Source organism: Astyanax mexicanus, chromosome 9 (genome assembly GCF_023375975.1).
Source record: "Astyanax mexicanus isolate ESR-SI-001 chromosome 9, AstMex3_surface, whole genome shotgun sequence".
NCBI lineage: Eukaryota > Metazoa > Chordata > Actinopteri > Characiformes > Acestrorhamphidae > Astyanax > Astyanax mexicanus.
In genome coordinates, this window is record NC_064416.1 from 1,459,180 (window position 1) to 1,472,607 (window position 13,428).

Consider the following 13,428-nt stretch of genomic DNA (forward strand, 5'->3'; position numbering starts at 1 on the left):
TCTTTCTCCCTCCTCTGGTCTCTACTGCGCAGATTTGGGTATCAGGATCGCCAACATGGAGGAAGATTTTGGCTTCATTTTCATTGAGTGAATGGGAACGGAGACACGACGTCCATCTTTTTTTACAGTCTCTGGAGGCGATATATAGATATATTTGCATGTATGAATATTTATGAGCGTGAGACGAAATCCTGTCCTTTCTCAGAGACCACTAATTCAGTGAACTAGAGAAGGGCTAAATAGAAACACCGGACTGTTTTAATGTTTAATTTGCTCTACCCCTCAATTATGTTGTCTAGCTGATATGTCTGCTAATTGTTGAACCTTTATATCTTGTATTAACTATTGACTGTAAGCATCTTCGGGTTCTAGAAAATCGCTATATAAGTGTTTCAGGAAACTGAAGGGTTTCTCCTAAAGCTGTGATAGATGCTCATCTTCCAAGACCTGATTTGAGGACTTTAGATGTAAAATCATTCAGAATCAGAGATGAAAAGTGATGAAAGTGTTTCCTCGTCAGCTGCCCGAGATATTTAGAGCTCTGGTATTTTGAGAGTGTAAAGTCCTGCAGATGTTCTGAAGAAAAATTGTGATCACACTTAGTTTGTGGTTTCGGCAGCGAGAGAACGAACCTTTCAGCGAGAGGATTTCTCCTGTGAAAGGAGTGAATCATATCAGTCTGTTGCTGGAGGCTGAGAGCCGTGGAGGTGATAAGAGATGAGCTGATAAGAAGAAGAAGAAGAAGAAGAAGAAGACGGGAGTGTTGGGTTTCGTCGCACTAACCGACATCAGGAGTCGTCTTTTCTGAATGTTGATCGTGTCTAAGAGGGCTTTTTACATTTTGATGAGTGCATCATCCCGACACACTTCCTCTATGTCCAGTACCGATTGATCTACTCAATCTCTCTTTCTCTCTCTCTCTCTTTTTACATTTTGATGAGTGCATCTTTCTCTCTCTCTCTCTCTCTCTCTCTCTCTAAAGTTAGCTAAAACATTCCCCACTGAAATAAAGTAGTTAACATTAGCTAACCTTCAGGGGCTCCATAGTTTCTAGAAACACTTTGAAATATGTTGAAATCATATTTACTAGAAAACCAGATCAGAAAATGATTATCATTATACAAAATAAATGCTGTGTTTTTTACATCACAAGATTCACTGCATCAAAAAACATCATTTAACAACCCAAAACGCAGAAGAGGAGGATAATAGATCACTGAAATGGAGCAGGAGTATAGAGAATAATAGAGAATAATAGAGGATACAGTGGTGTTAAACAGGTTTGGGCACCCTTGATCACATAAATCAACATGATTTTGTGTAACATAAAATCCTAAAGCTGTTTTATCAATTCTTCTTCAAGTACAGGACTGACACTTACTCTAAACATTATTTAACAACAGCTGATAGAACCACATTGACAAGATTCTACTTTGATTTAATGTTTTCAATTTTGAGCTGATTATTGTTGGGATCAGGCTTGAGTTTGGGCTTAATCGTATATTTGGATAAATGAGAAGCGATGAACACTTAATGACCAGATCGAACAGAAATCAAAAATCGAACAGTTGCATAAGAATCATTTGTCCAACTACTTTTGAGCCCAAGAAATGAAAATGCTTCGTAGATAAATGGTTGTAATTCTATTTTTCCTGTAAAAGGAGTGAATCATATCAGTCTGTTGCTGGAGGCTGAGAGCCGTGGAGGTGATAAGAGATGAGCTGATATGAAGAAGAAGAAGAAGAAGAAGAAGAAGAAGAAGAAGAAGAAGACGGGAGTGTTGGGTTTCATCGCACTAACCAACATCAGGAGTCGTCTTTTCTGAATGTTGATCGTGTCTAAGAGGGCTTTTTGATGAGTGCATCATCCCGACACACTTCCTCTATATCCAGTACCGATTGATCTACTCAATCTCTCTTTCTCTCTTTTCTCTCTCCTCCTTATTTCTCTCCTCCTACCCTTGTTTGTCAGAAGATCCATTTATAGATCTTTTCCTCCATGCCTCTGCTGTTACCCGATGCTGTAGATGTACTGGAGAAAGTCCCAGGTGTCGCTCGGCGTCTCCCATCAAAAGATCCAACAATCCCAAACAATTACTCTACCGAGGTACACCTAACGCTTGAAATAGTCCGCCATTGTTTTACAGAACAAAGCTCAAATATGAGAGAGAGAACTAAACCAGATAAAAAAACTCCTCCACTTACTCTACATCGCTCTACTCTACACTCTACAGCTCAGATCACCATATAGACACGAGAACTCTGATTTACTAAACCCAGAAGAGGAGGATCATGGATCAATGAAATAGAGAAGAATAATAGAGAATAATAGAGGATAATAGAGGGTAATAGAGGATACAGTGGTGTTAAAAAGTTTGGGCACCCCTAATCACATAAATCAACACGATTCTGTGTAACAAAAAATCCCAAAAGCTGTTTTATCAATTCTTCTTCAAGAACATAACTGACACTATACTCTACACAGATTACAGTATTGATATATTATATTATAGTGTATATATATATATATATATATATATATATATATATATATATATATATATATATATATACACATACATACACATATGAGAATAGCATAGTATTTTATAGTTTATCTATAGTATTTCTCTATATGTTCTCTTTTTACTTATTTCTCTATCTTGTTATTTTCTCTTATTTCTCTCTTTATCTCACTCTCCTTTCTGTTATTTTTCCATTTCATTCTCTTTTCTCTTATTTCTCTTTCTCGCTCTCTAATTTCCCTTACTTCTTTCTCGTTCTCTTTTCTGTTATTTCTCCCTCTTTCTCCTTTCCTCAGTTCTCCTTTTCATTGTCTTTTCCCTTATTTCTCTCTCTCGTTCTCTTATTTCTCTCTTTCTTGTTCTGTTTTTTCCTGATTTCTCGCTCGTTCTCTTTTCTCTTTTATTTCTCTTTCTATCCCTCATTCTCCTTCCTCTTATTTCTCCATTTTTTTCTCTTTTCTCTTATTTCTCTCTCGTTCTCTTTTCTCAGTTTTGTTCTCTTTTCTCTCTTATTCCTCTATTTTGTAAGTAGAACCAAAAACTGAGCTTTTTTAGTAAGTAGATCATTAAAATATCTTTTTTAGAGAGTAGAGTGATAAAATTAGTTTTTTTTTTTTTTACAAAGTAGAGTGATAACACTGAGCTTTTTCAGAAAATATAGCCTTAAAAACAGAGCATTAAAACTTCAAGTAAGAATAGCGTTAAACTGATTATTTTTAGGTAAGTAAAGCCTTAAAACAGCTTTTGTTCAGAGTTTTAATGAAGTTAAAATAGATTTTTGTGTTGCTGCTGACTGTTTGAAAAGGTTATACATACATAAAATCACATATTTCACATTTTTGATGCAGTAGTAATGTATTCTACATTTAGAGCCATATTATGTACTTGTAGTTCAAAAATTGAGAAAATTTAAATATTTACAGTAGATAAATTTACAGTTTGAGTTTTGCACTGTACAGAAGCCCTTATATGAAAGTGTATCAAGTGGTTTAAACTAAATAATTCATTTTCTATAAACTCACTTTCATTCTGACCTTTTTAGAAGCAGAATTTCATTCATAAGCGCTTGAGTTCTAAAAGGCAGAGCTGCTCTGAATTAGCGTCGGGGATTATGCGTCATCTTTACCTTTGGCTTGATATTTGCGTTTAACAATAGCGCTGGAGTCGAGTCGCTTCTCCTTTTCTGCTTTTCTCAGTAAAATTGCTGTTTCTGCTTCTCTTTCTTTAGTATTTTTATTTATTTTATTATATTTCTGCTCTATATGTGAGAGATTTACAGAACAGGAGCCTCCAGCAGCATTTCTTCCCCTTCATTCCTCCCAAAACATGAGTCACTTCCAGAGAACGTCCAAAAATAAAAGACCCAAATCACACTGTTATTCAGGATTTCAGTTTAACCCGGGTTTAAAATCAGATCAGACTTTCACATTTTAATGTATAAATCTTACAGTAAAATCAACATTTGTCTTTAGGAAGAAAACAGCTATTATTTGTTTATGTATTTTTTTTTATTTGGACAACATTTGACATAGAAAAAAACTAATTAAATGTAAAATAAAATATTTAGATATACATTTCTTCATTTTCTGATTTTATATTTTAAGTTTGCACACAATACAATTAGCATAACTACAAACATAAATATGACATTTTAATAAAATTAAATACAATAAAATTAAATAAATAATATGTTTTATTTATTTTATTTTTGGACAACATTTGACAAACTAATTAAATGTAAAATAAAATATTTAGATTAATTTTTATTATTACTAATTATTTTATTTTATATTTTAAATTTGCACACAAGAAAATCAGCATAACTACAAACATAAATACAACATTTTAATAAAAAAAAATATTTTCTATTTATTTATTGTATTATTTGGACAACATTTGACAAAAAAATAAACTAATAGTAAAATAAAAATATTTACATTTATATTTCTTCATTTATGTAGGTGCTTAATTTATGATTCATATTAATTTCAATTCCGAAATATTTCAATATAAAAGATAAAGATTTATAGACAATTCTCAAATTTCAGTATGAGAGTTTTTAATTTTAAATAACTGATCATAAAATAAATGTATATATAGTTTTATATATTTAAATGTTTAATCATTCATTAAATTAGTTAATATTAATTACTATTATTCCTATATGGAGATGCTTTAATAAGTCTCTGTGATATTAAATGGTATAAAAAGTGTGATTGTGGAACTTCACTGATTCTCCACAGAGGAGACGGGAAAACGGGTGGGAAATAAAGGCCTCAAAAGAGGTGTAGAAAAAAAAGGCGGGAAACAGAACAAAGGAAATGCCAAGAAAATGGCTTTTACAAATAAAATACACCCAACTTTACAACTCAGCACAACTTCAAACCTCTCTTAACTATCTTTACTTTCTGATTTAACTCTAAAATTAAAGTGTACAGGTGATTTTATATTATAAAATATCCCTGTCTTAGGTTTCTTTTATAAATATTTTCTCTTATTTTCTGATTTCTTTCTTCTTTCTTTTCCTTCTCTTTTCTTTTTTATTTTATGTTCTTTTTCTTTGTTTTAGTCTTTTTTCTGTTTATTTTTTGTATCTCATTTTTTCTTTTCTTTTATGCTCTTTTCTTTTCTTTTTATTTCTCTTTTTTACTGTTTGTTTTCTATTATTTTTTTTCTTATTTCTATTTTCTTTTCTCTGTTTTCTCTGTTTTTCTATCTTATCGTATCTTATTAAATTTTATTTATTTTATTTTATATTATTTTCTTGCTGATCTGCTGTGTTTCTGGTCGCTTCTCTATAAAGGTGTGAAGGTGAGGTGAGGTTTGACTGGGGGTTTATATAGAGTGCTGCACAGGTGTGGCTGGTTGGCACTGATCACCGCCAGGGATTCTGGGAAATGGAGTTTTGACAACCGACTCTACTGCAAAAAAATAAATTGGCAAAAACTCAACAAAATATATATTATTTTATTTTAAATTTGCACAAAAGAATCAGAATAACTCATATACAAATACATTAATTAATTAATTAATTAATTAATTAATTAATTAATTAATTAAATGAAATAAAATAATAACTACATGCATTCTAGTGAAATGACACCTTTAATATAAGTGACATTTCACCGAAAGAAAGTCTTTATTTTAAAGAAATGGTTATAGACTGCATGCTTAAATAATTAATATTTATGAGAAAAAAAAATCACTGACACTTTTATGTTTTGAGTAACAGGACTGAAAGTAACAGGACTGAGTTTTTAGCGTAGAATTAGAAAAAAAAAAATAAAAATAGCTACAGTAAATGGCGGCTATGCTAATAGCATGAGGACACTGAACACATTCTATTGCTATTGCTTTTGCTATAGATTTTCCCCAAAATTTGTATTAAAAAAAAAATGAACCAATAAGATGTAAGAATGAATGTAGGTAACAGGACTGAGTGTTGAGATTGAGTGTTGACCTCCTCAGTCATCGATATAATAAGATCAAATATACAGAAAAAAACAACTAATGAGGAAACTTTTATTTATTTTTGGTCTTCTCATGATCTTCAGAACCAGAACCAGCTGATGATGTCACTTCCTGTTTTAGATGTGACTTCCTGTTATAGAATTTTCCAAATGTTTCAGATTCAGGGGTAATTACGGTGTTACAGTAACAGGACTGAGAGAAAAAAAAACACAGGGACACAACTAAAATGTGTATTTTTTTTTACTTAAATATTACGGATTTATTATGAAAAAAAAAAAAAAAATATATATATATATATATATATATATATATATATATATATATATATATATAAATAGATAGATATAGATTTTTTTTAAAGCATAAACAAATTACATCTCTGAAGGATTTGAATTTAATAAAATTATATTTCCTGGTAAAGTTTATAGTTAGAGAGTGGTTCTAAGTCATTTTTATTAATGTTTTTAATTATATATCTTACTTTTGCAATTAGATCAATGTACAAGGGGGCAGTACCGGTACCTTGTAGCCCATTTAATTTCCATTGTGAGCCGATAGGGGTGAGTCAAAGGACATATTGTGTGGATCAGGTTTCCTGCGTTTAATTAAACGTAATGAAATGGTATCTTGGCGTTTTGATGGCGGAGCCGTGGGGCAGCGATTAGATCCCAATCAGAAAAGAATTGGGTTAAATTAGGTTAACCTTTGAAGGCTGTCTGTTTCCTGGCTTTTAGCTCGTCGCTAAAAGCTAACGGTCCGAGCGTCGAGGCTGTAATCAGACTCCTGGACCGAGACCAAGTCTGTTACGGAGTCTGACACAGTTAATTAAACCATATTAGACCATATTATCATTAGTCAGAAATTAGCTCAAATCAGTAGTGCCCTTGCATCTGTGCATGCATGCTGTAGCCATGGCTAATTGCACAGTATTTAGTATTTAGTACAAAAAGCTAATATCTGCAGGGGTCTGTGGACTGTTTAGCATGTTTAGCATGTTTAGCATGAACTCTGCCTCACTGCACTCAGTCCCGTTACAGGTGGCGTGCATTACAATCAAAGTGGAGCTATCACCTTTATATCATTATCCTTTGTGTGTGTTTTAGCAATAGCTAAACTGTTTTCACACAGAATACTGTCGCATATGCTGTGCTCACTGCACTCACTCCCATTACAGGTGGCGTGCATCAAGATATGATGATTTGTTTAAAAAAAAAAACACACAAAAAAAAATTATTTCATTTACCAAATAGTGAAAACCAATAGGTCTGTTAATGGGGCCCAAGTATCTACTTTCACATAAGCCATTAACCACTAGGGTACAGTGTCTCTTTAAAATAATATTCTTAGCTAAACAGAGGGACCCTCGAAATAGGCGAAAAATGCATTTTATGATCTCTGTGAAAAGGGGTATTATAGCATGTATATATTGTATATAATGTGTATAATAAAGTTTTCAATGCCAATAGAAAAGACCCAAACTCCTTAAAGTAACTCTGTCTTACTGCACTCACTCCCGTTACAGGTGGCGTGCATCACAAACAAAGTGGAGCTATCCACTTTATCCTCTTTATACTCTTTATACTGATTTATAGAATTAGCGCCGTAATCAAACTCCCGGACGAGACCAAGTCCGTTACTGAGTCTGTCACAGTTAATTAATCCATATTAGACCATATTAACATTGTTCAGATATTCAAATCAGCTGCGCCCTTGCATCTGTGCATGCATGCTGTAGCCATGAATAATTGCACAGTATTTAGATTTAGTTTTACACAGAATACAAAAAGCTAACATCTGCAGGGGTCTGTGGACTGTTTAAATGCATGCATAATGACATGTATCTATTGTATATAAGTGTGTATAATGTGTATAATAACATTTGCAACAGTAGGAAAGACCTGACCTCCCTAAAAGAACTCTGCCTCACTGCACTCACTCCCGTTACAGGTGGCGTGCATCACAAATAAAAATGAGCTATCTGCCTTATATCATTATCTTTTGTGTGTGTTTGTGTGTGTTTTAGCAATTGTTAATTGCACAATATTAAACTGCTTTCACAAAGAATACTGTAGTAAATGCTGTGCTTACTAATCACATTTAAATTTAGTGTATAATAGCATGTATATCGAGTATATAATGTTTTCTGTCTGTGTACTTTTATTGGCTAATGTAGGCAATGCTTTTAAAGAAACACAGTTTCACATGCACCAACTGTATTTAAACCGAGCAAATACTACATGCATTTTACTAAAATGACACCTTAAATATAAATTGGGACCAAAATAAACATCAGCAGACAAGCCAGACAACTGCTAGAGGCCTTTGGTCAGATTAATCCTGTGTATAACAGCATGTATATAATGTATGTAAAGTTTACCTGACCTCCCTTAAAGAACTCTGCTTTTACCTGTGCACTCACTCCCGTTACAGGTGGCGTGCATCACAAATAAAGTGGAGATATTCTCTTTATACTCTTTATTTACAGCTTTAACGCTATAATCAGACTCCTGGACGAGACCAAGTCCGTTACGGAGTCTGTCACAGTTAATTAATCCATATTAGACCATATTATCATTATCATATTATCATATTCAGATATTCAAATCAGCTGCGCCCTTGCATATGTGCATGCATGCTGTAGCCCTGAATAATTGCACAGTGTTTAGATTTCGTTTTTATGCAGAATACTTTAATAAAACTCAAACGATTATAAGGAGCTCAACAAGATTTTGGCTGCTTATGGACAGGTATTAAGTGCATCTGTGTAAGAAGAATTAGTTTGATATCATCATGTACTTTCAAGATATGATTTTAAGATTTGTGTGGGACAAAAATTATAAATTATAAATATGAAAATATAGAATTAAAAAGAGCTTATTTAATTTAGCAAATAGTGAAAACCAATGAGTCTGTTTTTTGGTCCTAAGTATCTACTTTCACATGAGCCATTAACCAACCGGTTACAGTGTGATTTAAAATAAAAAAATTGCTGAACGCTGAACAGAAGGACCATCGAAATAGGCAAAAAGTGAAAATTGCATTTTATGGCCACTGTTAAAAGGGGTTAACTTGTGTATAAAAGCATGTATATAATGTATATAATGTGTATAATAAAGTTTGCAATGCCAATAGAAAAGACCTGACCTCCCTAAAGTAACTCTGTCTCACTGCACTCACTCCTGTTACAGGTGGCGTGCATCACAAATAAAGTGGAGCTATCCACTTTATCCTCTTTATACTCTTTATTTACAGCATTAGCGCCGTAATCAAACCCCTGGACGAGACCAAGTCCGTTACGGAGTCTGTCACAGTTAATTAAGCCATATTAGACCATATTATCATTATTCAGATATTCAAATCAGCTGCGCCCTTGCATCTGTGCATGCATGCTGTAGCCATGAATAACTGCACAGTATTTAGATTTAGTTTTACACAGAATACAAAAAGCTAATATCTGCAGGGGTCTGTGGACTGTTTAAATGCATGCATAATGACATGTATATATTGTATATAAGTGTGTATAATGTGTATAATAACATTTGCAACAGTAGGAAAGACCTGACACCTTAAATATAAATTGGGACCAAAAAAAAAAACATTAGCAGACAAGCCAGGCAACTGCTAGGGGTCTTTGCTCAGTTTAAACTCGTGTATAATAGCATGTATTTAATGTATATAAATGTGTATAATGTGTATAGTAAAGTTTGCAATATCAGTAGAAAAGAACTGACCTCCCTAAAGTAACTCTGTCTCACTGCACTCACTCCCGTTACAGGTGGCGTGCATCACCAACAAAAAGGAGCTGTCATTTTTATGTCATTATCCTATTTGTGTGTGTGTGTGTGTGTTTCTGTGTGTTTCTGTGTGTTTTGGCAATGGCTAATCGCACAGTATTAAACTGTTTTTACACAGAATACTATAGAAGACAAGCCGGGCAACTGCTAAAAACCTCTTGTCAGTTTTAACTTGTGTATAATAGCATGTATATAATGTATATAATAAAGTTTGCATTTACAGTAAAAAAGACCTGATGCCTCACTGCACTCACTCCTGTTACAGGTGGCGTGCATCACAAACAAATTGTAGCTATCCTCTTTATACTCTTTATCTTCATTTTGTGCATGCATGCTGTAGCCATGGCTAATCGCGCAGTATTTAGCTGTTTTCACTCAGAATATTTTACGATGGATAATAAAACTCAAACAGTTATTGGGAGCTCAACAAAATCCTGTCTACTTATGGACAAGTGTTTCGTGAAAGCATCTGTCCAAGCAGAATTAGTTTGATATCATCACGTACTTTCAAGATATGGCGATTTGTGTGGGACAAAAATAGGCGATTTTTACTTTCACATAAGACATTAATGACAATGTATGACACTGTAATGGGTACAGTGTGTTTTTAACATAATATTCTAAGCTGATCAGAGGGACCCTAGAAATAGGTGAAAATTGCTTTATTTGATCAATTTGTGTGGGACAAAATAATTTTTTAATTATCAAAATATATAATCTTTAGGGCTCAAGTATCTACTTTCACATGAGCCATTAACCACCAGGGTACAGTGTTTTTTTTTTTTTTTTTTTACAATATAGGCAAAATTGCATTTTTGGCCACTGTGAAATGGGGTTAACTTGTGTATAATAGCATGTATATATTGTATATAATGTGTATAATGTATATAATAAAGTTTGCATTGTCGGTAGAAAAGACCTGACCTCCCTAAAGTAACCCTGCCTCTACCTGTGCACTCACTCCCGTTACAGGTGGCGTGCATCACAAATAAAGTGGAGCTATTCTCTTTTAACTTTTGTGTGTGTTTGTGTGTGTTTTAGAAATAGCTAATCACACAATATTAAACTGTTTTCACAAAGAATACTGTAGTATATGCTCTCTTTGTCTCACTGCACTCACTCTTGTTACAGGTGGTGTGCATCGAAAATAAAGTGGAGCTATCCTTCCAGGACTGAAAAGAAAGAAAGAAGATAAAAAGCAAGATATTGGTAAGTGAAAATATATCTTGTGTTTACTTTGACGTTGGTTTAACATTAGTTAGCCTAGCTAGCAGAGCTCTGTTGGCTGTGAGGTGATGAATGAAGGTGTTTTGGTGTTTTTTGTTGTGTTTTATGTGGAAGTTGGTGTTTATACCTTTGTTTTGCGGGAACCTAAGTATCCATGGCTGAACTTTTACTATTTAACTCAGAAAATGTTTGTAGAAATGGTTATTGGGGTGGAAATCTGCATAAATTTATCCAGCCTGGCCCTCCTCTCATCTCGTGTTTTTTTTGTGAACAGTAGATTGTGATATCTTTACTCCTGCTCTCTGGAGGTTGTAGCTGATGTCTCAAACTTTCGTAATTTTAGGGTTTTTCTTTAAAGAACTCACAGTGTTTCTGTTTCATCAACTGCTGTGGTTTTCTTTGGTCTACCTGTTTAATATCTGTTGCTTAGTACACCAGTGACGACTTTCTTCTTCAGGAAATTTCAAGCAGTTGTTGTGGCTATAAACAATATTTGTTCTTTAATGGTTCTGATTGATTTTCCATCTTCTCTCAGCTTCACAGTTGCTTGTTTTTCACTCAGACTCTCACAGCTCTCTGATTTTCATGTTACTGGTTCCTCCTCTAATTATAAAAATGCTCAGTCTGCACAGATAAAACCCAAATCTGAAACTGGTGCTATTTTCTGAACTGTGTATCAGATCCAAGTGTCGATAAGAAATAAATAAAAGCTTTTGTCCTGGTTTTTTAAATATCAAACCCAAATGTGTTTTAGTTTATTTTAGTTTTAGTTTACGACAGAATTCAATGCACACCTCAACTCTCCTGTTTCCACCAGAACTGTCCGTCACCACAATCAATTACTGTGCTCTAAAACCAGGTGTTTCAGTTTCATTCTCCAACGTACTATTAAGTATATATATATATATATATATTTTTTTTTTTTTTTTCACCAAGGTTATAGTGCAATAAATACGGTAATTAAAATAAACACAGATAGCATCCTCTATTTGTACATAATCTACACTAGTTTACTGGATAATTTCAGTTTTAAAGAAATGAAACAGCGTGACTAATGTGACGTTTTCTGTCTGAAAATATCCTCTGCTCCTCTGCCGAGGTGACTGAACTCTGAATGCTGTGAAAGAGCAGAACTAATTCTTCATTTTCCCGCGATGCCCAAAAATAATCACGCTCTGAATTCTCAGCATCCTTCACGTCTGATAGGTGCGCTTTGTTATTACGCCGTGACGATCCAATCATCACCTCGGCAATTAACCTCCGAGCAGAGGTGCAGCTTCACCAAAGCAGCCGTAAACCCGGCCGGCGTCCGGAGCCACCGGAGCCACTGAGCCAGTATTGATTGATTTTTCAGAAAAAAAAACAGAAGTCTTATTAGCGAGAGCAGAAATCTGAGAGAGCCAATCCGAGCGCTCTAAATATATACCGCTCTCGCCGCTCTCGCGTGTTCAGCTCCTGTCAGATCGTTACAGACGTTTTTGCGGCCGTGAAATCCGCAGCCTCGCGGAGAACCCGAGCAGATAAAAGGATGATATGTAATTTGTATCTCTGCATGATGCTAAATGGGATCTATAAATAGGTGCAATTCCGGTTCTGTTCACTGCATCTCCTGTTGCACCCACACGCAAACCAAGCATGCAGAAACATGCTGCACATAAACAACAACGTGCATGCTTATAAATATATGCATTTTCTTTGACTTTACCAAGGAAGATGGATGATCACAAGCCATCAAACCACCAAACTGAACTGCTTGAATTTTTGCACCAGGAGTAAAGCAGCATAAAGTTATCCAAAAGCAGTGTGTAAGACTGGTGGAGGAGAACATGATGCCAAGATGCATAAAAAAACTGTGATTAAAAACCAACCAGGGTTATTCCACCAAATATTGATTTCTGAACTCATAAAACTACTTGATGGATATAAACTTGTTCTATATTTCTTTGCATTATTTGAGGTCTGAAAGCATATCGTCGCTGTCCAATGAGAAACACTTATCTCCAAAACAGTAGCTTTACAGGAGAGAGAAAAAAACCTTGCAAACTTTCAATGGAAGTCAATGTAAAAAGAGTTTATTTCAGGTAATTTTTAAGACTTTCTATTGGTCCGTTCATCAAGAAATTTTGGCACAGTGTAAGGAACAGCTTGTCTGTTCAAATTATGTAGTAAACTAAAAATCGACAAAAATGTACATAAGTGTTTTTCATTGAACAGCGATGCTATATTTCAAATTTTCTGTAAATAAATGCTCTAAATGAGAATATTTTTATTTGGAATTTGGGAGAAATGTTGTCCGTAGTTTATAGAATGAAATAACAATGTTCATTTTACTCTCTTAATTTTTTCCAGAGCTGTAGATTAAATGTTGCAGATCTGTTGGTTAAAAGTTTGCATAGGGCTATGGGTTTGCAC

At 34.1% G+C, this 13,428-nt stretch overlaps 2 protein-coding genes across 3 annotated transcripts in view; one reads left to right on the forward strand and one right to left on the reverse strand.

Annotated features, from left to right (window-relative positions):
• The window catches only part of LOC107196871 (uncharacterized protein C14orf132), an 893,178-nt gene that overhangs the window by 417,189 nt on the left and 462,561 nt on the right, over positions 1-13,428 (reverse strand).
• The window catches only part of si:cabz01090165.1 (LRR and FN3 domain-containing protein), a 391,809-nt gene that overhangs the window by 111,523 nt on the left and 266,858 nt on the right, over positions 1-13,428 (forward strand). For both annotated transcript variants that reach the window (XM_049483443.1, XM_049483442.1), the window contains exon 2: positions 10,921-10,998. The gene's annotated coding sequence lies outside the window, so the exon portion shown is untranslated. The remainder of the gene's footprint in view (positions 1-10,920; positions 10,999-13,428) is intronic.